Consider the following 24,476-nt stretch of genomic DNA (forward strand, 5'->3'; position numbering starts at 1 on the left):
TCCTTTCGAGCATGAAGCCAGAGAAGCGTTAATAAAGTAGCCTCGATGATCCGGATGATTTATGGAGCGGCAATTCTGTAAACAGGGTTTAAACTTTTAAAGATTTATTTGTTTTCCAACCGAAAGTCATCCTGGTGGTACGCAATGTATATACCGTGTAGGTTAATTATGCTATTTATATCTAAGATAAATTGTTCTGTGGGCAGCGTGCCAGTGCACCAGTTTAGCCTGATGCTAATGTTTTCGAAGAGATTTTTTTTTTTTTTATCCCCCTGGAAGTTTTGTAATGAGTTCCTGAGACTCTGCCAGCTCTGGGGGACGTGCGTCTGAGCCAGACATCACACCACTTGTGTGCCCCTCACGGCTGGGCCACGGTTCTGATTCCTTATTACAAATTCTCTTTGTTCCCCTCTGCCTGCTGTCGGTCCTTCTCGAGCCGAAGCACGCGAGAAGCAGAGCGCTACGGCGGATTTTGAAGTGCAGGCAGCTTTCTTTTCAAACGTCTCCTTTAAAAACCCCTTCAATATTGCAGCCTTCAGAAGTCCTCCCTTCTGCCAAGCCTTTACATTACTTTTGTCCTTTGTTCTGCTTCCTTTACGCCCGGTCCCCTTTCCATTACGCCTGCCAGAGGAATCCCAAGTACAAAGATTTCCACCAGTGGCTTCTCTCCCTCCCTCCCCGCCTCTCTCCCTCCAGCATCCTCCGCGATTACATCCTCGCCGTTGCTCTCCAGCTGTTCCCAAACTCCCCCCCAGCGTCTGAGGCTGCAAATCACGGCTGCCCCACATACGCACAGAGGGTTTGAATTTGCGCAGCAGCGCTTGAATCCCAGGGCCTGGAAGGTTTCTGCTCTCACTTTCAGCTCCAGCCTGGATGTGGTGGATAAGGCTGACTCCCAGTGGCTCGTGCTCATTGACTCGGCTGATGCTCGCTCGGCTTCCTATTCAGGCGATGAATTGTAGAAGCACTCTGCTCTTGGAAAGTCTGCCCGTGCACATAAGTAGATTTTTATCCTTTTCCTTCCAGATGCTGCGGCTATAAGTGCCCGTGTACATTTTGTTATGGCTCCCCAGATAACAGCATTTGGAGTATCGCTCCTTCAGAAAATCCATGCAAAACCATCTGTGATTTTCTGCTCTTGGACGGATAATTGGATTGTAGGGGAGGGTGAGCTTGGGGCTTGGTTTTGTTTCCTCGCCTCGAAACTCAACAGTCCTCACCATCGGGCGACAGGAGGCTTTCAGACAGTGCAGACCCAGCTCAGATCCCAGGCTGGAGGTGGGCAGCATCGTGCCCCCAGCCCCAGCTCAGCCCCCAGCACATCTCAGGGCCGTTCCCCTGCAGGAACCCCAATTTTTCTCCTCTGGGTTTGGTCCCATATTCTAAAGCACCTTTTGAAAAGCCACAGAACGTGATATCATTTTAATATCTGTGATAAGTTCCTCCAGGGCAACCCAGCTGTATTTCTGTAGATTAATTAAACTCTGGGTAACGGTGGCATTTTGAGGATAAAATCTACAGACAGGGCAGTGCTGCGGCTCCAGGCTGTTAGGGACTTCTGGGCAACCTGCTGGGCTGCCACTGCTGCTCCATCACCGTCGGTCTGGTCAACTGGACGGGCATTTAGCTGCGGGGCACTGAGCATCTGCTGCCATTTCGGTCCAGTGGATGTGCTCGTGGAGGGCTGAGCAAATGAGGAGAGAGGGTCGGGGCTTGGGAGCAACGTCCTTGCTTCCTTGGGTAAAATAGCGTAAAATAGAATAAAATGAAATAGTAAAATTAAATTAAATTAAATTAACAAAAAATGAAATGAAATGAAATGAAATAAAATGAAATAAAATAATAAAATAAAATAAAATAAAATAAAATAAAATAAAATAAAATAAAATAAAATAAAATAAAATAATAAAATAAAATAAAATAAAATAAAATAAAATAAATAAAATAAAATAAAATAAAATAAAATAAAATAAAATAAAATAAAATAAAATAAAATAAAATAAAATAAAATAAAATAACTAAATAAAATGCAAGACCAAAGCAAAATGCAGCAAACAACGAGTGGGAATTTGCATGTGGGAGCAGGCTGGGGGGCACTGGTCACGCTGCAGCTCGGATGAGGCTGGCCCAGGTGGCTGCTCCATGGCCCTGAAAGCTCCAGGGCTGCACAAACATCACAGTGGGGTGCGGGTGAACACGGGGCCAGCCGTGGCCATGCTCAAACCCAAACCCCTGCAGCACTTCTACAGGCAAGCCCTGGCCGATTTGGTGGCCGTGGCTCCAGGGAGAAACCTTCAGCTCCCATCCACAGCAGGGCTGGAGGCACGCTCATAAATGCACTTGACATTTGTTGGGTTTGCTGTTTTGCTTTTTTTTTTTTTTTTCCTTTTTTTAAGGAAAAGCAGCCCATTTCCCATCTGCCAGCTCAAGTGCAGCCAGTGCCACGGCGTGTGCCTGCAACGTGGACGGGCAGCTGCAGGATAAATCTCCTGGTCTTTTTCCCCTCCGGTGCAAGGAGCCGCTCGCTGTGCTGGCCGGGGGGGACGGCAGCGTTCCTGCCCCCCTGATTTATTATCTCTGCTCGGCACACAGGGAAGGGGATTCTTCACAGGGAGGCAAGTTGGCAGCTCGAAGCCGTCCCCTGGAAGCAGCCGGCGCTTGGTGTGAGCGTTCATTCGAAGGAGCAGGGAGAGAAAGGAAAAAAGCTGCAGTGGGGAACGAGGAAGATTAAAAAAAAGCAGACACCTCCGAGGCGCTCGCGAAGCTGGGAGGCAGCAAGGCAGCCGGGATTTCTGGTCTGAGGCTGGGACGGAGACCCGCGGAGCTGATGCGAGAGGAGTTTTGCATATTCAGAAAAGTAAACAGAAGAGTCAGCCTTGGTTTTTTTTTTTGCAGAATTACAGGAACCAGAGCTGGAAAAGACCTATTAACTCATCTTTCCGTTCCCCTCCAGGGCAGAACAGGATTGCTCCCTGGAGGAGATTATTTTTAGCACTCTGTTGAGCACAGGTTTTTGATGTCTCATGAGATGGGGGGGTTTCTTTTCCAGGGATTTAGATGTAAGAATGATAACCCAGGTTCCGCCAAAGGAAGGCTTGACCCAGAGATGAAACGAGGATCAAAGCTTTGCTGTGAGGTTCAAAAATGTTTGCCTGCATGTTTTCCTCTCTCTGTAACGTGTTTCTGCATCTCTCTGCAGCGCGCTTTGCCTGGGAAGGAAGCAGAGGCAACGAAGCCCCGGCTCTCCAGGGATTTTTGCTCCTACAGAAACGGAGAAAGGCGACGATTTCTCTGGAAGAAGCTTCACACGGGCATCCTGGGGACACTCGGTTGGGCATTGGTGGGGAGAAAAAGAGGAACGTCACCTCTGGGAGGTGACCGACACATGTCCCCAAGTGCCCTGTAGGCTCAGTAGGAGGTAAGCTGTGCCGGGGGTGATTTTTGGCCCCGATTTTGGGTGAATGCGCTCCCTCGCTGGCTCTGCTGGGGGTTTTGGTGACCCTGCTCTACCAGCAGGGCTGGCACGGCTGCTGGTGGCATCTCAGGGAGGCTTTGGGCTCTCAGACCCATGGCAAACTTCAGCCACAGCCCCAATTAATGCCTCGGCCCTGGGGTCTCATCGCTTGCAGCTCTCCTTGCGCTAGGGAGGAGAGACACGGCGGGACCCGCTGCCTCCCGGCCGCCTCCCTGCCTCCTTCCTGCAGCTCGCTTTGATCTTAAAATTAAAATTGTTTTCAGCCTGCAAGGATATTTTCGCTCGGTGTGCGCTGGAACACGCCAGCCGAGGGGCTCTGGCTCCCCAGCAGCTCGCAGGGAGCCGCCGAAACCTCTTGGTTTTGCCCAGAGCGATCGCAAACAGTTTGCAAATGGTTTCGGTGGTTGCTTCAGCGCGGGGAGGGGAGGGAGAAAAGGAGAGGAACTGGCCTCGGATGCTGACTCCGAAATGATTGTTTGCAGGCCAGTAATTCAGGTTGCAGACAAGGCCCCATTGACTCTCCTCCGAGCGCGGAGCGGTTCAGTTGTTGGCACTGGAAAAGCGGCCGCTGCCCGCCGGCTGGGGGAAAAATCAAGGACCACGAGTGGCCACCCGGCTGTCCCCACAAGTGATGGGGTCCTGGGGGCTCAGCCCACGGGGATTTGGGCTGGAGGATTTGGGCTGGGGGGCTGTAGCAGCAGCCGCTGCCGCAAGCAGGTTTAATTCACGCCAGCAGATGACGGAGGCGTCCCCTGGACCTTTTGTGCCTCGCGGCTCCGAGGAGGAGGAAATTCATCTGCGAGCAGCAGGTCTCTGGCTGGAATCCCCCCTCCGGCCGGGGAACCTGCGCTGGGGACTTTTAATTTAACGTGGCTCTGCTCAGCCCAAAAACATTAGCTTAACATTATCGCAGGGGTAAGTCAACAAATAGGGAAAAATCTACCGAGGTTACGTTTTGCCCACTTTTCCTGCACCTTTGGAGATGAAACTGGAGCTAGGCTGCTAAGTTCCAGTGATTTATTGGTGGGCTGAGGAGCTGGGTTTTAAATACTGCATCTTTGGGATGCTGGCAACCTCGCTTCCTATAAATCTTAACTAGTATTTCTGAGCCCTTTTATGCCAGCTGCTTTCATGTATTCAGAACCTTTTCTGTGCAGTAGCCTATGAAAATATTGAAACGATGCCCAGAGCAACACCAGGATATGAAGGGGAAAACTTTAAGATGTTTTGTAACTATTTTTTAACAGAACCTGCCAAATCTTAATTTTTCCAGTTTACAAGTAAGAGCCTCTAACCATCTGTTTGCTGTCAACCGATGTTTGTTTGGAAAGGAATTTTATTATTTTTTTCCATCTCGCACTCCTGTTCTTACAACTAGTTTACTGAACTTCATAAATGTCAGCTTTCACAGTTGTTTTGTAAGCCAGTTATGATTTAGGATTTAATCAAAATTGAGCAGTCAGTGTCTTTAATCAATCTGAATGGAGATCAAAAACAAAAGAAACGGAGACTGAAAAATGAAACATTTAATGTATCCCAACAGTCTTTGAAAGAGCCTTATTTCCAGCATAATAGCTACCAGGAATCATTATAACAAACTTTAAAAAAAAAAAAAAAAAATACCCTCCGAAATTGCTTGTTGTGTTTTTAAAGATAAAAAGGGCTAAGGCAATTTAAGGCTTAAAAGCAATTCCAACCTTTTATCTCATTAAGTATTAAAAATAAACCAGCGTCAGCCACTCGGCGGCTGTGATGGGCGGCGGGGCGGGCAGCTCTCGGCGTTCAGCACCTGGCTGCTGGTGCCCCGTTTGCTTTGCTCTTCCTTTATTTTTTTTTTGTCCCGATGCTGGGGTCACCCCATGTTCTCTGCAGGGATTTGGGATCTCCCCTTGCACCCCAGCCGTGCACAGGCGCCCTGCAGCCCCGGGGTGTGGATGAAATCCATCCATGCACGTGGGCAGGAGATGCATCGCGTTCCCCAGGCAACCAGGGTTTGGTCTGGATGCACGAATTTGGACCTAACGAGGCACCGCGTGGTGCTGCTGTGGGAACCCGGTGCTTTGGCACCCAAAGGCTCCTCTCCAGCATCCCATTGGGGAGGATTATTTCGTGTTTTGCTTCTACCAAGCTCAGGGGAGCTCCGTGCGGCATCCCAGCTGGCTCCAAACAGCCGTGTCCCATATTAGGGTGGGATCCCTCATTAGCTGGAGTGCTCGTTAATGATGCATGGGGTGCAGCAGAACTGCTGCGGGTCAGGAAAAACAAATTAAATGGGGGAAAACAGCAGCAACACCCTGCTGGCTGGTTTAGGAGTCGCCCAGAACTTGGGTGGCTCGATGCTTTCCAGCCTGCTCACACCATGGAATACCCGGCTGTCACCTCCAGCGGAATCACGGGGAATTGGGGAGCAGTGGAGAGGTCGGGGCTTTTTTGGGGTGCAGGGCAGTGAGGTCGGGAACTGGGAATAGGGCAAATGGGTGCAGGAGCAACGAGGAACCTCACACCAAGAAATGGCCATGGCTTGGCACAGCCTGGCACGGCCTGGCACGGCTCGGCATGGCACCAGCAGTCCCGTGCGCCCCCTGCCCTGTGTGGGGGCCACATGGGGAGAAGCAGAGCAGTGCCTGCAAGCATCAGGGGTGTGCAGCCAGCAGCGCAGCTCCGTCAAGTGCTTCGTTTTGCTCCTCAGCACCAAGCTCCCTTTTCCCCAACAGCCCCCCGTGAGCACCGCAAGGAGCCAAGCAAAGCTTTCCGATGACCCCCGGAGCGCTGCTTTGGGTTTAATTTATGAACCAGCCCCTGACCTTTGAGTTCAAGTCTGCCTCATGTTGCAGGGTTTGGATTTGTCTTTTTTTTTTTTTCCTGGTAAAGGCCCACCTCTGATCAGCTCACCTCCTTAAGCTGGGATGTGGGTACTGCCCGTGTGGCCCTGGGTTTCAGGGTGCCCACCCGGGTGCTCGCAGGGCTGGAGATGCTCAGCACCCGGAGCACAGCAAACCCCCACCGAAGGGACGAGCTGCTCCTGAGCCCCCCCGGGGGACTTTGGAGGACTGCTGGGCTCTGTGGGGCTCTTGGTGAGCAACTGGGCTGGGGTTGTTGGAGGCAGGGGTGGAAATCATCGACCTGGGGGTGCCGCAGCATGGGGGATGCAGTTTTTCAGCCCTGGTGCGTTGAGCAACCGTTCGGCGCAGAGACAAAACAAAACCTGCGATGCTTTAACGTGCTGCTCCGCTCTTGTTTACGCAGTCTGGCGGAGTCGGAAGAAAGCCCTTGGAACAGGAGGCTGTCACCGAACAGACGTCTCCTGGTTTTCACAAGAACATCCCACTTTTGCTGCAGCGTCTACTTCCGATAAATGTTTTGATTTAGCCTCAGCGTTCGTGTAGCAACAGGAAAACATCATCCCGGGGTGATGTTCTATTCCATTTGAAATTATCTCTTGGATGAGGCACAGGAAAGAGTGGATTCGAGCTGTAAACAAAATCCCATTTGTCTCCTTAAATGCATTTGGTTTGCCTGCCTTGGGGAAGGGGAGGATGAGGCGCGTGGGGGCTGAGGGGCATCCTGCAGCACCTGGAGGCTCATGAGGCCATGGCGAGGTGATGTGGGTGAATTCCTGCCTGCCAGGGTGCTGTTTTTGCATCAAAGGTGCCCAAGAGACAGTGTGGGACAGTGCCAGCCTGCATGGGGAGAGGACTTTTGGGGAGAGGACCTGGGCTGCTGGAGCAGGGGGCAAGGTGGTGGCCCTACAGCTCCACCATTTGGGGCCCCATCCTCTCCCATCACCCCGGGTGCTGAAGCAGCACCCACATTTGCTTTTTCACCCCATGGTTCTAAGGCTTTGCCTAAATTAAACTCTTTAACCCCTAAACCCTACCAGCGAACCACAGGGTTTCGGGCACATGGGAATCACACAGAACCTCGCATTAGCTTCTGAAGGATGCTGGCGGCTGGAACTGCAGGCACTCCTTGGACATTCAAAGGCCGAGACTGCTTTTGTGGCCTGTCTGAGCTTGTCTGAAGGGCTGCAGCCAGAAGGGAGGTGAGGCACGCCGGGTATGAAGGCGTGGGCACCTCGGGCACCTCGGTCCTGCTGTGGCCTCTCCGAGGTTGTGCCAGGCAGAGGTGCCCGCGCACTACCGGGGATTTTCTAATTACCTTGATGACGAGGGACTTCTTGCCCCCAGACCCCCCCTGGTGACCTCTGACCGATGGGTCTGCTCTGCGGTTTCCCATAATCCTGCAATTTTTGTCCCAGTTAAAACTAGGTTTAATTTTACGTCCTCCTGCACGCGGTTCTCGGTGGCACGGGGAGGGCGCAAAGTGCTCTGGTGGAGCAGGAGCCCTGGGGCAGGAACCCGGGCGGTGTGAGCACCAACACCCCCTGCACGAGGGCTGGTTTGGGGCAGGGGGGCTTCAGGAAATGGGACTGAGCCTGGTGGCTGCCCTTGGGTACCCGCTCCCCATGGATTTTTGGTGGGGATGGAGGGAAAAGACCCATCCTGCCCCAAAGCTGCTGTGAGAAGAGGACAGGTGAGGAGACACCTTGCTGGTTGCCATCTCCCTTCCAGCCTTCAAGCGGGCAAATCCCAGCCCCGCTCCCACCAGTCTGGGTCCTGGTGAACGTTCCCCGCTGCAGGAAACCGGGGGTTTATTCCTGCCTGAAGCCCCGGCTCCGTGTCGCCTGGCCTGGCAACAAACAGCCCGCGTTCTGCTGGCTCTACTCTATAAAATTCCCTCTGAATCCAGGGAAATGGGTTTTTAAAATCGGTTTTAAAGGCCTCCAGGGGCTCCACATATTCTCACAGGCCTTCCTCTTTATTTGTCCCCTTATTGTAATCCACTCCACTTATGATGTATGGCTAGAGCCGAACATCTGGCTCTCATCACACCTTCTGTTGACTCACTGCTCAACAAAGGGGCTGAGATGAGTCCCAGATGTTGCAGCGTGTCAGCGCTCCCTCGGCCGCATACTTTTATGGAGGGGAATAAACAGAGGTGGGTTTGAAAGTCGGAGGGCTGAGAGCACGCCTTACCTCGGGGTTAGGGGCGCGCAGGGGCTCGCCGGAGCGCACCGCACGCGGCCTCCTCGGGGGTGCCAGGTTTCTGCAGGGACACTGCGCAAACCTAGGGCTTCCCTGGGGGTTGGTGCAGGGCTGGAAGAGGCACGTGTGGGAGGAATGGGGCTGATGCTGAGCTGGCTGTGGTGGTGGAGGTGGGTCTGTGCTGCTGCCCTCGTGGTGTCACCCCCTGGCTGTCCTTGGGGTGTTTGGTAGTGGGGAGCGCGGTGGGAGCACGCAGGGCTCGGTGCTCCCAGGGTCTGGATGCTCTGGCTGTGCTCACACGCTCCCAAATGCCTCGCCATCCTCCCCAGGTTTGGCATCACCGATGGGTGCGACCTCCTGCGCACTCTGTAGGGCTGTGCAGCCCCCTAATCCCTGTGGCATTGCAAGAGTGACGGCCACTGGGGGTTTGGTGAGGGGTCCTGGAGACGTCTGAGCAGGTCTGGCGCTCGTGCAGCCCGCCAAGCAGCAGTGGATGGCATCGTTAGCAGGTCTGAAGCCTGATTTGGAGCTCTTTGATGCTCTGAGCATTGATGTAGCTCCGGTTCATCTTTTTGTCATTGATATAACGTGTTTATCTAAAAGGGAATCTAGTTTTCATTATTGTGGATTTGGGGGCTTTTTGCTCTGCATAACAATGAAGTGGGAAGCTGCTATTGTGGGCTGCTGGAGCCTCTCTGGAGAGGCTTCTCTTTAAAATGCCCTCTGCAAATACGTGTGTTAGACAAAACAGCTCTCCTGCCCGAAGGCATTTCAATCCACAGCGAGCAGAGTGCGAGGAAGGCAGCATATCAGAGCGCCAGGATTTCTCCAAGGCAAATGAATCTGTTCTCATCTGGTTTTCCTCTTTGATGCATTTTTATGTTAAGGGCTCTAAGTGCTCCTTTAATGGTTCTGGCCCTGTCAGAGGAGCTGAGGTTTCTTCGCTTTCTTGTTTCTTCCAAACTTCCCTCCACAAGGCTCCCTGACAGTTCATTCCCTGCGAAGGAGCTTTCCAAGCCCGCGTGCTTCACTCAACTTGAGCCGGGAATACCCACAGCATCCAACGGTGATGCTCAAAAACGCAGCGTGTCAAATCATTTGCCTGGATGACTGGGGGCTCCCAGGAGAAACCCGGGCTCTTCGTGACAACAACCCAAATTAAGGAAATCTGTCTGCTGTCGGTTGTGGGGTGCCAGGACTCACAGGCTCGTGCCTGGCCCCAGGGCGCTGTGGGGCTGAGTGGAGCCCTCCTTGGGTGCCTCCTGCTCCGCGCCAACCTCTCCGCTCTGCCCCACCACTGCTGCTGCTCCGACCAGCTCCAGGCGTGGGGTTTGCAGCTCTGGAGAGCTTCTCCTCTCTCCTCCTGCACACACAAAACTGCTCTGGCACAACGTGGTCAGTGCCGAGAACCCGACTGTGCTGCTGCCTTGTGGCTGCGGTCTTCAAGATAAGGAGAGGGGAGCAGGAAAAGCAGGTGACAGTGACAGCAGAGCCCACAGACCCTGTGGCAGACTTTTTTTTTTGGCAATAACCTCGGGTGTGGGTCTTAGTTAGGGGTCACCTTCCCTGCAAAGCACCCTTGCCCCTGCCAGCCCCTGGTGCCCCGTGGGAGGAGGCGTCGCGCACTGCTCCGTGCTGCCTGCAGCCGTCTGGTGGCTCCTCACCCGAGCACTCAGCGGGCAGCTCTGGGCACTGCTGTGCCACCACCCGGTCCCTCCCGTCTGCCTCGGTCCCTCTGAAAACCACTTTTCTGCTGCCACCCAGCCGAGTGGCCCCACAGCGCGCCGTGCCTGCGCGCCCACGGAGAGGGCAGCTCGCCCAGAGGGAGAAACAGAGACTTGGAAACCTGTGGCTTTGGTTGCTTTAAAGAACAGTTTCCCTGGCCTCTTTCTTTCATGTGGGCTGGGCTTTTAATGAGCTTTTTTAAATATAATTTTAAACTTTTTTTTTTTTTTTTTTTTCTCTTAAGGAGCCTGCTCGCATTTTTATCTCAGCTTTGGATGCACAAAGCTTGACTGTTTTGTTCTCAGAGTCAGCTGGATGATCAAGGTTTTTAAAGTCTACTAAATTATTAAAGGAAACTCAGTTACTCACTAAATATTATTGCTTCCATACTGTCAGAGAGAAGATCACAGCAATATTTTGTTAATTCAAACATCTTTATCTTTCTCTGAGGCTGCTGATGACAGGCAAAGAGCTCGCATAATATACAAAGGTGCTTGTTACGGAAAGAGGACATAATTAATTCTAGCAGGAGCAATAAGTCTTTGCTCCATGGAAAGCAGCACAAGGGCCATGCTGCTGGCTGGGAGCAGCCTCGCAGCTCGGTTGGCATTTCGGATGAACCCCTTGGGATGTTCACCCGTGGGATGTGGCACCGGTGTCCCTGTCAGATGCGAGGGTGCTGGTCCCTGGAGGGGTGTGCCTGGTGCTGGGAGCTCGCAGCAAGGCTGCAGGACATTATCTGGGGACCTGCCAATGCACTGAGCCCCATGAGATGATGGGGAAGGTGACGTGTGGCTCACACGGGCTCTGCCCCATGGGGTTGGAGCCCCTCGAGGTGCTGCAAGGTGCCCGGGTGTCCTGGGAGAAACTCGGAGGAACTCGGAGAAACCCTGCAGCCGGAGGGTTCACCAGCACCAGCAACACCAGTAAGCTCCTGCCTGGCACGGCTGGTGCCACCAGCACCACCAGCCCTGCAGGTGACAACGGGGACCCGCAGGGACCGTGGCGGTGACGGGTGGCTTGTCCCGTGCCATGGCCAGGGAGCGGGGACCTGGGTTGTGCCTGCTGGGGCTGGGGCTGCTTGGCAGAGAAAGCCCCCAGCGAGACGCTGCCACGCTCAGCCTGGGGCCCGTGTGGCTGTGTGGCAAGTTGTATTTTCACACCAATGTTTTTGGTTTTTTTTTTTCAAGTCATTACAAGCTAAACAGCTCAAATAGTCTTCAAGGTGAAATCTGCTTTTCATTACTCTGTAAGGGCACTGCGGCTTCATTTTCATAAGTTACATTACCATATGCAGCATTATAGTGCTTTGCTCTGCTACATATTGTCAACATTAAATAACCTCTTTTTGTGGTTACATCATAAAAATTCTTTAGATCTTGGAAGCAGACTGTGAATATTTGCATATGTATATCTTTAATTTTCGCAGAACAGGCTGGCTACCAGATGGGTGAACCAAATAAGCCTCCAACATTTATCTGAAAGTTAGACGTTTTCCTGTGTTGTTAACCGCAAAGGAAACTAGGTGGTTTGCAGCCATGCTGAGCCGCTGCCAGCCCCTAACCTTCGAATATTTTCACAGGGAGGGGGGAAGAGGGAGGGAGCCTTCTCCTTCAAACCAGATGGCCGTATGGAATCAATAAAAGGCCGTTTCAAAAGTTTGTTTACTTAACATTGAATATAATATGCCTTTGTGGTCCCTTTGCACAGCAGAAAAATGCGATCCAGCACCAAGCTAATGAGTCCGAGCACCGCGGCTCAGGCCGGAGGACACGGCTGCTCCGCTCGACGCCTCTTGCACCCATCCCCGGCACGGCCCGCGGGCTTTCAAAGGGGCTGCGGGGCTCTTAGGGCGAAGACCCCCTCCTCTCGTGGGACAGAAAATTCCTTTTTTCTGGCTAAATCCATGGATTTTGTCATTCGGGGTGTAATGATGCAGGTTGGGGTGTGGGGATGCTGCCCCTGTCCCCAGCCCCGTCCCTAAACCTGCGCAAAAGGAGGGCTCGGCTTTCCGCCGCGTGCGAGGAGTATCTGCAAACTTGTAAGGTATTAATCTTGCGCCGTAATTATTTTTAAACATCCCAAATTATACGAGCAGTACAGCAAAAACAATGTAGCCTTGTCTTTAAAACATAGACTCTCATTACGGAAATCTGTCATCTGTTAATTCATTAGAGCCCTGACAGAAAGAGCTTAGATCAAAACTATTTTAAATGATTCCTGATGACACACAATGGCAAATTTCAGCCATTATTCCGGAAATGTAGCCATCATTCTTTCTGCTGGATTCAACAAGGGTCCTTCCTCTGATATTAATTGACTTCTAAGTAGTTGCACATGTTGTTGTTGTGCTCTTGCTCGGGTCCCTGGGTGGGAAGGCGCAGCGAGCAGCCCTGCGCTCGCCCCGGCTCTCCGTCGGGCCCCGTGCAGCACAGAGCGGCGCTGGAGTAAAAGAGTAAAAAAAAAAATAAATAAATAAAAATAATAAAAAAATTGAACATGTTTTGCCTTTTATTTATTTATTTTTTATTTATTTATTTCTGCAAATCCAAGCCAGGATCTTAAAGCCCGATCCAAGCTTTAATTCGCTCTCCTCGTCTCTGTGATGCCTCGTGGTGGCTCCGCGCACGCAGATCCCCGCTCTGCTGATGAAGCCGTCCCGGAGTCGGCAGCTGCGAGCGCGGAGACGCGAGGCGCTTGGACAGGTTCTGTACAGCAGTTGTTGTTAATGAGTTTATTTACACAACGGCTTCATTGTTGTTGAAAGCAAGAGGTAGAAACTGGAATGTTTGGCGCTCACACGTTTTTCTTCTTGCATTTCAGTTCGGTTCAGGCCCTGAGCCCGTGCTGCTGAGGCTGGGCAGGTTGCTGCTGGGACATGGCCCCAGAATTGAGCACGGTCCTGGGAACCTGAGGAAGAAGGAAGAAAACCAATTCCTGTTCTTAATGCAGCTTCTGTCCTGAGGCTGGAAGAGCCAAGCCGTGCGCAATCTCCAGCAGATGCTCTTCATGTGACTCAAATACAGCCCCCGGGACCATCCCAGTGGACAAGGAGCGAGGGCATTTGCACGTTTGGATGCTCCCGGTGCCCTTCTGCAGCTCACAGCTGAGTTACCTTCCCCTGAGCCCAGCCAGCCCCAGCTGCATCCCTGCCGGGCGCTGCTTTGAGCCTGGATCCCCAAGCAGGAGGGCATTTCGGGTGGTTCCCAGGTCTGTCCCATCACACAGCACCCTGAAACCTTCATTGCCTTTCATTTTTGGGTGGCTGGCCAAGGTGCAGACATATTCCTGCAAAACCTCATAACCCGACCTTTTCCAAAGACTTCTGCTGGTGTGCTACAGAACATCCTTATTCTTGTTGAGCCATCCGGGACAAGGCGGTGGTGCAGGGCTTCTTCATGCTGCTGTGGACGTGCACGGGAAGTGCAGGGCTTGCTGATGGCTGCTTGGGTGACGTTTTGCTCCCGTGCATGGAGAACCTGCTGCTGCCTTCGCTCTGAGGCTTTCCCGGCCGTATCAGGTAGCCCCCGGGCAGCTGATGGGGAGGCAGCAACGTGCTCATGAGGGAGGAAAAGTGGTTTTGTGCATTGCCAGAAAAATGTATTTTGTTCTGTTACAGTTGGCTCTGCACTTTTTCCAAGTAAAGTATATGAAAATTCTGCTCAAATGATGCGTGAGTTCCTTACGAGTTGGGCTGAGAGCCGGCAAATTGCTGTGTTTAATTAAATACCTCGATTTACTGAACTTGAGGTGAAGCCAAGGATAGCAGGCAGGCCATTTTTATAAATTATGAGAAGATGGGAAAACTGACAATGATCCATATAATACTGTAGGACCAAAAAAAAAAAAAAAAAACCCAAAGTGGTGGTAGGGGGATGGATTTGAGTGCCCTTTGAGCAAACCCCTTCCCTTGAATCGTGTTGTATTTGCTGTGCACTGTGCCGCCATCAGCTGCACCCACCCCGTGCCCGGTGCCTGGCATTTTGGGGGCAGATGAAGGGGTTTGGGAGAGAAAAATCCCCCAGGCAGGCAGCCGGGCTGTGCAAAACTTCGTGGGCTTCAGGGATGTGCAAGGACCAGGCTATTCCTGCTGCCAAAACCCCTCAGGGGGCCAGAATTGAGCATCCTCACGCCAAAGCTGGTTGCACACTTGCCACCACAGCCACGCTGCCTGCCAAATCCCATGTCCCCAGCAGCAAGGGACACCAGGAGCAGGGGCAGGGCCCTGCCCCAATCTGGGCTTTGCTTTCGGCACCACCCAGCCAAAGTCCTTGGGGAGAGCAGGGCCGGGCGCAGGAGCGCTCACCTCCAGCCTATTTATCTTCGGGGGCTGCTACCTTGCGGTGCGTGAGCATAACTCTTCTGTGCATAATTCAGCGTCTTTGTACTTCATCAGCCTTTAAATAGCACAGTGGAGCAGAGAAATAATTATTCTCTTTGGTTGGCTAGGGTTGATGCTAAATCTGCACGAGCAGCGGCTGTTCGGGGACTTTCAGTGCTTGAGTCAGCGATCTTCTGACTTTGTAACTTCAGAAGGGGACAAGCGGCTTTCCTTTTTTATTTATTTATTATTTTTTTTTTTTACAATGCACAGTGACAAAGATATAAATCTGTGGCAGCCCTGAAGCATAAATAGCCGTAATGCAGCTCGCTCGCTCTGCTGCCCATGACCCACGAGAGGCTTCACAGCTTCCTTTTCAGCTGTAAAATCGCCCCACTCGGCTGGGAACGGCTTTGGCACCAAGCAAACCGGCGCCTGCTCCCCATCCCTCACCGGCGTGCACATTTTTGGGTGGCCAGTCCTGGTGCTGGGGGGGGTTTCTGGGTGTGCAGACCATCAAGTCCCTGCTATATAAAGGCTGAATACCTCGCCTGGGGGATGCAGCACATGAAGCCCCCACCCCAAGAGGTGCAGGGATTGCCCTGGAAAAAAGGGGCTGTGGGTATGGGGAAATCTGGGGGAGAGGAGGAGGAGGAGGAGGAGTGCCAGAGAAAGCATGGGGATGATGTGGGAGTAGGAGGGAAAATAAACAGCCCACGTTGCACGGCTCAGCCTGGGTAAACAGCAAATATCTTCAGGGCTGAGCCCTTCTGGCCGGGCAGAGCAGGAAGGGGGCAGCCAGCTGGTGGTGCCGAGCCCTTGGAAGGAAGGAGCCGCACGGCGCTAATGAGTTAATACGGAGTTAATTTGCTGGGGCCTGCCCATGCGGGCAGCAGAGCTGCACAGCTCGGGAGGGAGCAGATCCTGCCGGTGCCAGCAGAAAGCAGCGAAAACGTCGAGTGGAGTGTTTACAGATTTTTCTTTCCTTTTTTTTTTTTTTTTCTTTTTTTTTTTTTTTGAGATGCTCTGATTACGAGCCAGACTTTTAAAGACAGGAAGTGCCCAGCAGATGAGCATATCAATCACTGCTTTTATAAGCGTTTGAAGATTTTGCAAATCATTTTATTACTTTGATAGCAGGCTTCCTGCGAAGGCAATAAACCTGGCACCGAATCAGGCAGGAGGACGTGTGTGTGGTGTGAGGAGCCGTGCCCAGGGCTTGCTGGAGGAGCGGCAGCTCGGGTGCTGCAGGATGATTTCTGTTCCTCCCCTGTGGCCGTGCCAGGAACGGGCTGGCTGCGGGGAGGGTTTGTGGCTGGACCCCGGGGATCCAAAGCCCCATCCTGGCTCTGCTCCTCCAGGAGGGGAGAGCTGAGAGGGTCCTGTATAAAGGGAGGATGCACGGAATTAAACAAGCAGTGTAAGAGGAGCGAATACAAGCAGGATGCAAAGCACAAGCAGGAACGTTTGGGGACTGAACGCGGTGCAGCAGGTCATGGAGAGCTGGCTCTGCCTCCTGCTTCTGCTGCTGGACTGTCTGTGTGTGTATCTGAGGATACAACAGGAGGCTGGGGCAGAAGCTCTCAGCAATGCTGTGTCCACATCCTTGAGCCTGCAGTGGGAATCGAGAGGCAGGGATATGTGAAACCACCCCACAGCTCCATGGGCTCAGTGCTGCGGAGTTCCAGCACTTCCCAGGGTAACCCAGCCCATAACTGCTCGTGGAAGCCCTCAGGAGATAAAATGCAAATGTTTGGAGAGTTTTGGAGCTGAACCCACCGTGTCCTCCCCTGGGAATGCTCCGTGCCCACCTGGCTCCCACTCATCCGGGTGGGACCTGATCCATCACCTCGGCCCCACGAGCATCAGGAAGGGGACACAGGAGCCTGGCTTCTGAGCAGCAGCCCGGCTTCTGAGCCCTGCTTCCAGAGCAGGCAGCAAGCAGGGGGTGAGGTGGGGCTGTGTTGGAGAGGTCTGCGCTTTACTTTCACAGATAAACTCTAAGCTGAGCTGCTGGTTTGGCATAGGAAATTCCACAGTTAGACTCAGGCTAGGCCAGCGAATAACACAGCTCTTTTACCACATATTTTCAAAGCATATTTTATTTTTGAAGACAGCGAATGTGTCTGGGAGTGGCGCTCAGTGATTTTTTTTCCTGCATTTTCCTGTGCAAGGAGATCGCGGGTCCCATCCGGCCGGGCAGGGCGGGGGCCACTGGCACAGCCGTCACCTCCCCGGGGACAGGGCGCCTGGCAGAGGCACCAGCCACGCACTGGAAATCTTTGCCCTGGCTGCAATTCATCTTAATTTGGGCAAAGCAAATAAGTTTAGCTGCTGACTTGGCGCAGCTGCTCCTGAGCTCCGAGGAGGAGCGATAAGGGAACAACAAACCCGACCCGGTGTTTGGAGAGCCCAGGACTCGGGGCCAGGCTCATCGGCCGTATTTATAGCCGGTGCAAAATTGATCCGTGCAGTTTCCAGACTGTGCAGCCAATTAAACCTCTCGCTCTCTCGCCGTTCCTGGTGCAATTACCATCTCGCGCCCTGTAACTTGCAGCTATGAGTAAGCCAAATTCAATTTTATATAGAGTGTGCAAAGTGAACTGTAACTGGGGAACAGTTTCGTGCGTGCCGTCCCTCCCCAGCCTGACAACCAGCTTTACTACCCAGCAGGGAATAGACTGATCGCTCATTTACGGCTGCAATCATCTCCCTGTTACAGCATTAGGAAGGAATGAGCACCAAAAGCCATTATAATTAAGATCTCTCTGGAGCTGACAGTAGAAATAGATGGCATGTGGAGCTGGAGCTCTGTGGCTCAGCTGTTTCTTTTCGAGCTGTCACTGGAAAATTACAGAGGCTGACAATCATATTTTTAACGCAGCGGTGCTAAGTAATATATATCCACCTTGCGCCGTGGAAACGCGGGGCGCTGCACCGTGAGTGCCGTGCTGGGCAGCGCCGCGGGCAGAGCCCTCGTGCTGGGGCTGAGCTGTCCCTGCTGCTTCCTTCGCCTCCGAAAACCCAACCCCAAACCACCTCTGTAGCATTCACCCTGTTTCTTGTGCCGTGCCAACGCGCAGCAGCATCTGGGGCTGGGTCAGTGCCGCACACAGCTGCTGTGGCACCAAAGTGCACCAGGTACGTGCCCTCATGCTTCACCTGGGAGGGAGCATCGGGGCCTGATCTCGTCCATCTCTGAATTTGGGCAGCTATTTGTCACCGGGGGAGCTGACAACCCGCAGCCGCTGGTGGCCTCTCCCCGCTGGGAAGACGTGCGCAGAGCCTGAAATATTCCGAGCAGCAGCCAAGGAGCAGCGCCCGGCCGTTCGGAGACGGCGCGCTGTGTCGAGACCTGTGGGTCTTCATACCTGAGAAGCAGTTGCTCAACAGAGATGCCTGGTTTGAGACAGCAGACGATGGTTTCCCAATTATTTCATAATAACGAGCGCCTCCTCCCCTGCCTCTGGACAGCAAACAGCACGCGGTGAGCCGCCTTTCCCCCGCAGCCACCGGTGCCTTTTGCAGGGCTGGGCTCTTGCGGGATGCTTTGTGAGAGTAATACGGTGGGAAAACACCCGCTGGTGCCTTCAGGGTGTCATTAACGTGGCAGAAAGGCAGCTCGGGTGCCGCTGAGCGCCGGTGCTGCTGCTTTTGGGAGGCTCTGCTCATGCGCCGTGGCGTCGCGCTCCTTCCTGCCGCAGGCGAGGGGTGTCCGCAGCATCCCCCCTGTTTTTCTCCTATTAGGCCGGCTGGGGAGATCCCCACCACTCAAACAGTTTTGCATTTCATTTCATCTCTGCCCATTGCCAAAGGCCTTTCATGTTCACATAGGAATTTGACGGCGAGGCCGGGTGGCTTATCGGGCTCGGGGCTGTCTGCACCCACCGGCGGGCGTTTGCCCGCGCCGCTCCTTCCCCGTTGCAGCAACTGAAGTCACACACTTGCTATCTACATTTTTCCCTGACAGCCGGCATTAAAGCTATTTCTATTAAATGTCTGATGCTGTGTCTTGTTGCAGAAGGCTGTGTTGGGTTACTTCTTGCCACATACCTCCGTGACAGCGTGCGTTATTTAAAGCAGCAGCGCTTAGCGAATTATACTTCCTCGCCCCATCGTGTAATCCGCTGTAAACACGGGTGGGCTTGCTTTTCTCGTGTTTTTTAAAGATCCAGATTAAAATATGATTTGTAGGCAAGGGATGCATCAGCCCCTGGGTTGTTTTGACGTGTTGGTCTTTCCCAATCCTGCCCAGGCAGTGGGTGCTGGCGGGGCTCTGTGCCGCAGGGGGCAGAGGCTGCTGTGCCGTGACTCACGGCGCTCGCTCTCCCCTGCGGGCAGGCGGCGAGGTGATGGCAGGCAGGCAGAGGACACACGCATTAGCTGGCATACTGTTACGAGGATCCTCTTCTAATCACTTTTCAAATAACCCCGTCAAGGCACGCACCGCTCCGTGGCACAGCGAGTCCCTGGCTGTCACGAGCGAGCGAGCAGTGATTTTGCTAGGGGAAAGGCAGGCGGCATGGCACAGCTGCCTTCGTGCCCCAAAATGTCCAAGAGACAGGAGCTGACATCAAGTGCAGCTGCCTTGCAGGCTCCATGGGAGGCAAGCTGTGGGTCCAGCTCCATTTTTTGTTTGTTTGCATGTAAATCCAGCACCTTTGCCACGCAGCGTTGTGAGTCCCCGCACCCTGTTGCACTGAGCTCCCCCCTGGTTTAAATCCAGGTGGCTTCAGCCCGATGGTGTGTGAGCATTTGGGTCTGTGCAGATGGATCGGGGCAGACTTGGGATCCCTCTGCCTTTGGGTCTGCAGGGACCGACAAGGATTTTGGAGAACCTTCCTCCACCACAACGCGGAAAAGATCCAGAGCCAACGTGCCCTGTTCCCACTGGGTGACGTTGTGCAAAAGTTTTTTTCTAAGTTGCGAATGAATTATTGATGCAATTATTCATTCTCATTTAAATATCTATTTAATGGCATTTAAATAACAGTGTTCAGAATATGTCAACAGTTTACGCAATAATTTGGATTCTGATCTTTATACCTCTGTTTTCTCCCACACAAATAATTGAAACTCATCCATTCTGAGTGACAATTGTAGATAAGTATCACTTTCTTTTTTTTTTCTGTTGCACATGTGCGTTATCTAAATATATTAAATCACTTACTCAATTTCAATTTCATTTGAATGATTAATCAGTTACTCGGCTATAATTGTTTGTGTTAAGACATCTCAGATTAGAAAACAGAGCGGAGAGACAATTAGGAGAGCAAGGGCTCTGAAAATATTGCTGCCTGCGTCTGAGGGGTTGGGAAAGCGTCTTGGTGCTTCGTCAGGAGGCGCTGGTGCTGCTGGTAGCTTGGGGATGCTCCTCTGATGGTAACAGCTCTTCCCATCCAGAACTGCTGCGGGGGCATGGGATGAAAAGCCCCCCAGTGCTGGATTTGGTGTGGGCTCGTGCTTTGAGGACTTTTTCCATCTTGCCCATTTGTGCAATGGTTCGGGGGGAGCCTTGAGGAATTGAAGAGCCTCAAGTCGGAGCCACGGTGCCCCACAGATACTGGGAACAAGGAGGTGCTGAAGGCCATCTGGGGGCTGCTTCTGGCTTCAGGAGCAGCATTCAGCTGGGTGTCCCCTGGGGCTGTGCACCCCCTTGGGAATGGGTTGGTGCCCGGCACTCTGGGATCTCAGTGTTTTGAGCTGGCTTCAGGCGCGCTGCACGTGAGCGGGGCTCAGGGCGCGATTCCCAGGTTGGGATTAAAGCCTCTGCTTGGAAACCACGCTCCTGCCTTTGATCTTGTTTCCCCACACGTGTAACTTTATGGCCTCTGCAGAAATGACTCCTGATGCACCTCTCCCCAACGTCTGCATCGCCTCCCTTAAGGTGGCGAGGCAAAACTGCGTTTTCATTTGGTGGTGGCAGGGATTTGGCAGGGTTTGGTGAGCGCTGGGCACAGAGAGGACCTCAAAAACCAGGGCTCTCCTGGTGAACAGGGTGGGGGCATTGCTGGGACCCCAGCAGGGAGCAGGGTGCTGCTGGGGGGCTGTGTCAACTTGCTGGATTTTAGGGTGGTTTCTATTCAAAAAGGTTTTTCTTGGTGACCGACGCATGGTCGGTGATTCACCAGCCCGTCCCTTCCACGCCGCCCCACCTTTCTTTATTTTATCCCAGGGGTGTATCCCAGATGTCAGCTTTCTGTAATCAGTTTTCCCAGGAAAATTTTTCTCATTCCTGAGGAGCCCAGGAAGGGGAATGCGGAGTTGATTTAGGAGGGGCCTCTCTTCCATAGCGCTAACGGGGAGCTGGCCCTGATTAGAGGGGGCTTCCCCACCAGCCCCCTGTGTCCGGCACACGGCAGGGCTGTGAATGAAGCCATCGGCATCCCGGCCACCCGCCTGTCCCATGGCCCACGGCTGGAGGAGCTGGAAAGCTGATTCAACCCCAGAAACGCACGGAGAGCAGGGTTATGTGCTCCTAATCCCCGTTTTCTGAGCCCATATTTGCTCCAGCCACTCTGTGCCGTGCACCGCAGCCGCCTCTCAGGCTGCAGCTTTCGGGGCATTAAATCACCTTATTTTATTATTATTATTTTTTTGCTGTTTTCTGGAGGGCTGCGAGGCTGGGAAGGGAACGAGCGCAGGAGTGCTGAAGTGCAGCTGGAGCGGGGATCCCATGTTCTATACATCCGGGCCGAGGCGCTGAGCGCAGCCAGATGTTTCTCCCCTCCCGCAGCTTGTCAGCGTGCGGCAGCAGTAGTCGTGTCGGAGGCAGGAGGAAGCAGACACACGTTGGGGTCACGGGGAGCCCCGGCAGATCCGCACCAAATTGATGGCTGCGCCTTCCCGTGGGGCTGCGCCGGGCACGGCGGGGGTCCTGCAGTTACCTGGATCCAGCCAGAGAACTGTGGGAGCTGCTAAAAAGGGAAAACACCGGAGAAATCCCTGTAAGAAAGGGGAATAAAGGGGCTCGGAGAGAGGGCTGAGCATGGTCTTGCTCTGCAGTGGAGCAGCACATTTTCCCCTGCAGCACCAGGGCCAAAACGAGTGGCTGCAGCAGGATGCGCCCATCCCTGCGGGCAGCCCATGTCCTTCCCCACACACCGCCTGCACCCCACACCTTTAATTACCCCCAGGGACTCTCTGCTTACCCCGAGCAGCTGCAGCTCCGCTTGTTTGGAGGTTTTTGGTCTGGTTCATGCTCCAGGTGGGAAGGAACCAGGCTCCTGTAACGTCACAGCTCATGCAGTGACAGCCCCACACGCAAACCTCATTGGCACCGTGGCAGTGACGACAAGGGTGGCTGACCCCAACTGGCATCCCCCAGGCCCTGGCTGGCCCCCCAGCCTGGCCGAGCCCCCCCCAACCCAGCAGGGCAGAGGCTTGCACAGTCTGAGCCTTTCCCATCACGGAGGAGTGGTTTGGCACTGCCCTGGGTGAAAATGCAGCGTAATGAGCCAAAAACGCGCGCTTACTGGCGCTGGCCGGGCCGGAGCTGGGCGGCAGCCAGGGGTTTGGCCCCGTCTCCAGCAGCAGGAGACCTTCCCTTAAACATGTCATTTAAGGAGAAAGGGGTTTGGACCGCCTGCACCGGGCTGTCAGACCTCGGACACCCGGCTGGGGAGCTGGGCTTGGGCTTCCCCCGGTGCCCCAGCGGTGCCGCGCCGCAGCTCCCGCGCGCCCTCGGACACGCAGCCCTGCCGGGGTTTATAATTTTATTTTTGGCTACAAGGAGGAATGCTGGAACTGCCCCAACACTTCTTGTTGTTAAAGTGCCTCAGCACTTTCCAGGCTCCTCTGGCTCAGTAGAAAAATCAGGTTTTTATTTTGCTGATCGTTACCAGAAGCAAAGCAATCCGGGTTTCTGCTCCGAGCAAAGCGGCTGCCGGGTGTTTGGGACTGCACGCTGCTGCTCCCACGCCTGCAGTGCTGCTGCTTTGGTGCAGTCACAGAAACAGAGGCATCGTGGTGAGAAGGGAGAGAGATTTGAAGGCAGCACCGAGACAAAACTCTGCGTATCTTCATGCAAAACCCATGCAGACCTTCAGGAGCAGCCCCAGCTCTGGGCGTGCAGCAGCCCCCATAGCAGAGAGCAACAGCAAAGCCCAGGGGGCTGCTGATGTAGAAGCAGGGATTGGGCTTTGCTCACTGTCACCTCGTCACGATGGTGGGACGGTTCTGCGTGCCCCCCCGGGCTGAAGATGTGCTGTGTCAGCTCCAACAGGCACACGGGGTGCCTGGGCCGTTAGAGCGGGGCGCGTGCCCGCGCGCTGGCACCCGTCCTGCGGCCGGACCACAGCATGATGTATGGAGCTTGTTTCTCAAACACCACGAGTTCGAAAAAAAAAAAAAGTCTCGGCTGTAATGAAAAACCAATATTTCCCACAATTCCCCCCGTAATGACTTTAGCACATTGATGAGCTCAGCCCAGGCTGGCTGGAAGCAGCACGCCCCGCGGTGCTGGGCTGCGCCGCAGAGGGGGCGCAGCGAGCGCCGACATCGGTGCCCCCAAATCCGTCTTTTTGCTCATGGGGATTTCGGCAGAGCAAGTGGTTCGCTGGCTGACGTGTACATTTCTTGAAGTCCTACAGCATCCTTCGGTATTACAACGCAAAAAGCCAACGCCATTTATCACCACCCAGTTCAGCAAAAAGGAGCAACACGCTGAAGGCTTCTCCAGCAAAGTCACCCCCGATAAATTTGCCCCATTGTTCCCAAACCAGCTGAAGCAGAGGATGTGTGCAGCTTGTAAAAAGAGGCAGCTTTTGTTTTGCTTCTGGATAGCTGCTCCAGCCCATTCCAAGCCACTTGTTCGCTTTTTTTTTTTTTTTTTTTGTAAGGGGAAAAGTATCTTTCATTTGTCCTAATTTAATGCTGTTAATGAGATTGATGTCAGAGGCTGCCCAGAACATCAGCAAGAAGTGGGGGTCGAGCTTCCTCCATTAACAGCAGCATCCAGCCTGTGGCTGTGACCCGGTGTATTTGGGGGCAGGCACTTTGGCAGCAGCAGAACATTTTACCAGCTCTGTTCTCACCCAGTTTTCATTTTCTTTCTTATTTTTGCAGCTCTGCTCCATTAATCTTCTTCCTGGCACCAGTTTTCTGACGCCTCACTATGTAATGTGTTCAGCAGTGCTATGTGTTTGCTTTTTATTTCTTCTTCTCCCACAGGTCTCGTTGGCTTTATAACAAGGCACAAAATGACCTGCTGATAGGAAGGATGCGCAGCTGGATGCCCGGGCTCCACGCGCTCGCCTGCGCTTCTGGAGCTGCTGCTGCTGCCCCTGGGTGCCCACGGCAGCGGGGCCAACCCTGCTCCCGGTGCAGGAGCCAAGCCACGAGCCATAACAGCAAGGCAGAGGACCTCCCCTTATGGCTCTAGACCTTCTTGGGCTCCTGACACCCGGCACGAGTGCAGGAAAAGAGCACGGTGCAGAAAAATTACCCCTGGCACGGCGCATGGCACCACCGTCACCTCCTCACCTCCATCTCGCCTCTTTCCCAGCACTCATCCCAACCACAGCAGGCATTCAGGAGGTGCTCAGCGTACGGGGACCCCTGTGCGAGGAGACAACGGGTGCTGTGGTGCGGCTGGGTGCCGATCTAGGAGCTGCCAGGGGGCACCCAGCCGCCTCTCCCCGCACGGCACCCGGCAGCGGGCGCTCCCGACGCAGGGTGCTCGGTGAAACGTCAGCAAAAATAAATCTGGCTAATCCCAAGGAATGGCCGGGCGCAGCAGCAACCCTGCAGTTCCAGGGAGATTAAAATAAAGTCTAGCATTACACCGCTTGGAAGAGCCGAGATTTACTTGGAAACTGAATCACATTAATTAGCATTCTGCTAATGGCTGTTTTGTATAAATATAGTGTGCCTTAATACCAACACGAGTCGCAGGTTGACATATTTAGAT

General features: G+C 53.5%; 2 long non-coding RNA genes across 2 annotated transcripts; one reads left to right on the plus strand and one right to left on the minus strand.

Annotated features, from left to right (window-relative positions):
* The first annotated feature begins 2,433 nt into the window (after positions 1-2,433).
* On the plus strand, positions 2,434-5,118 carry LOC119717988 (uncharacterized). Its single transcript, XR_005268478.2, has 3 exons — positions 2,434-2,857; positions 3,200-3,418; positions 3,958-5,118. It is a non-coding gene; the product is annotated as an uncharacterized lncRNA (long non-coding RNA).
* Positions 5,119-19,680: 14,562 nt separating this feature from the next.
* On the minus strand, positions 19,681-24,385 carry LOC113844892 (uncharacterized). The gene is made up of 2 exons (XR_003499854.3): positions 21,718-24,385; positions 19,681-21,483 (listed from the first exon to the last, which is right to left on the minus strand). It is a non-coding gene; the product is annotated as an uncharacterized lncRNA (long non-coding RNA).
* Positions 24,386-24,476: the final 91 nt, after the last annotated feature.

This window comes from Anas platyrhynchos, chromosome 11 (genome assembly GCF_047663525.1).
Source record: "Anas platyrhynchos isolate ZD024472 breed Pekin duck chromosome 11, IASCAAS_PekinDuck_T2T, whole genome shotgun sequence".
Taxonomy (NCBI): Eukaryota; Metazoa; Chordata; class Aves; order Anseriformes; family Anatidae; genus Anas; species Anas platyrhynchos.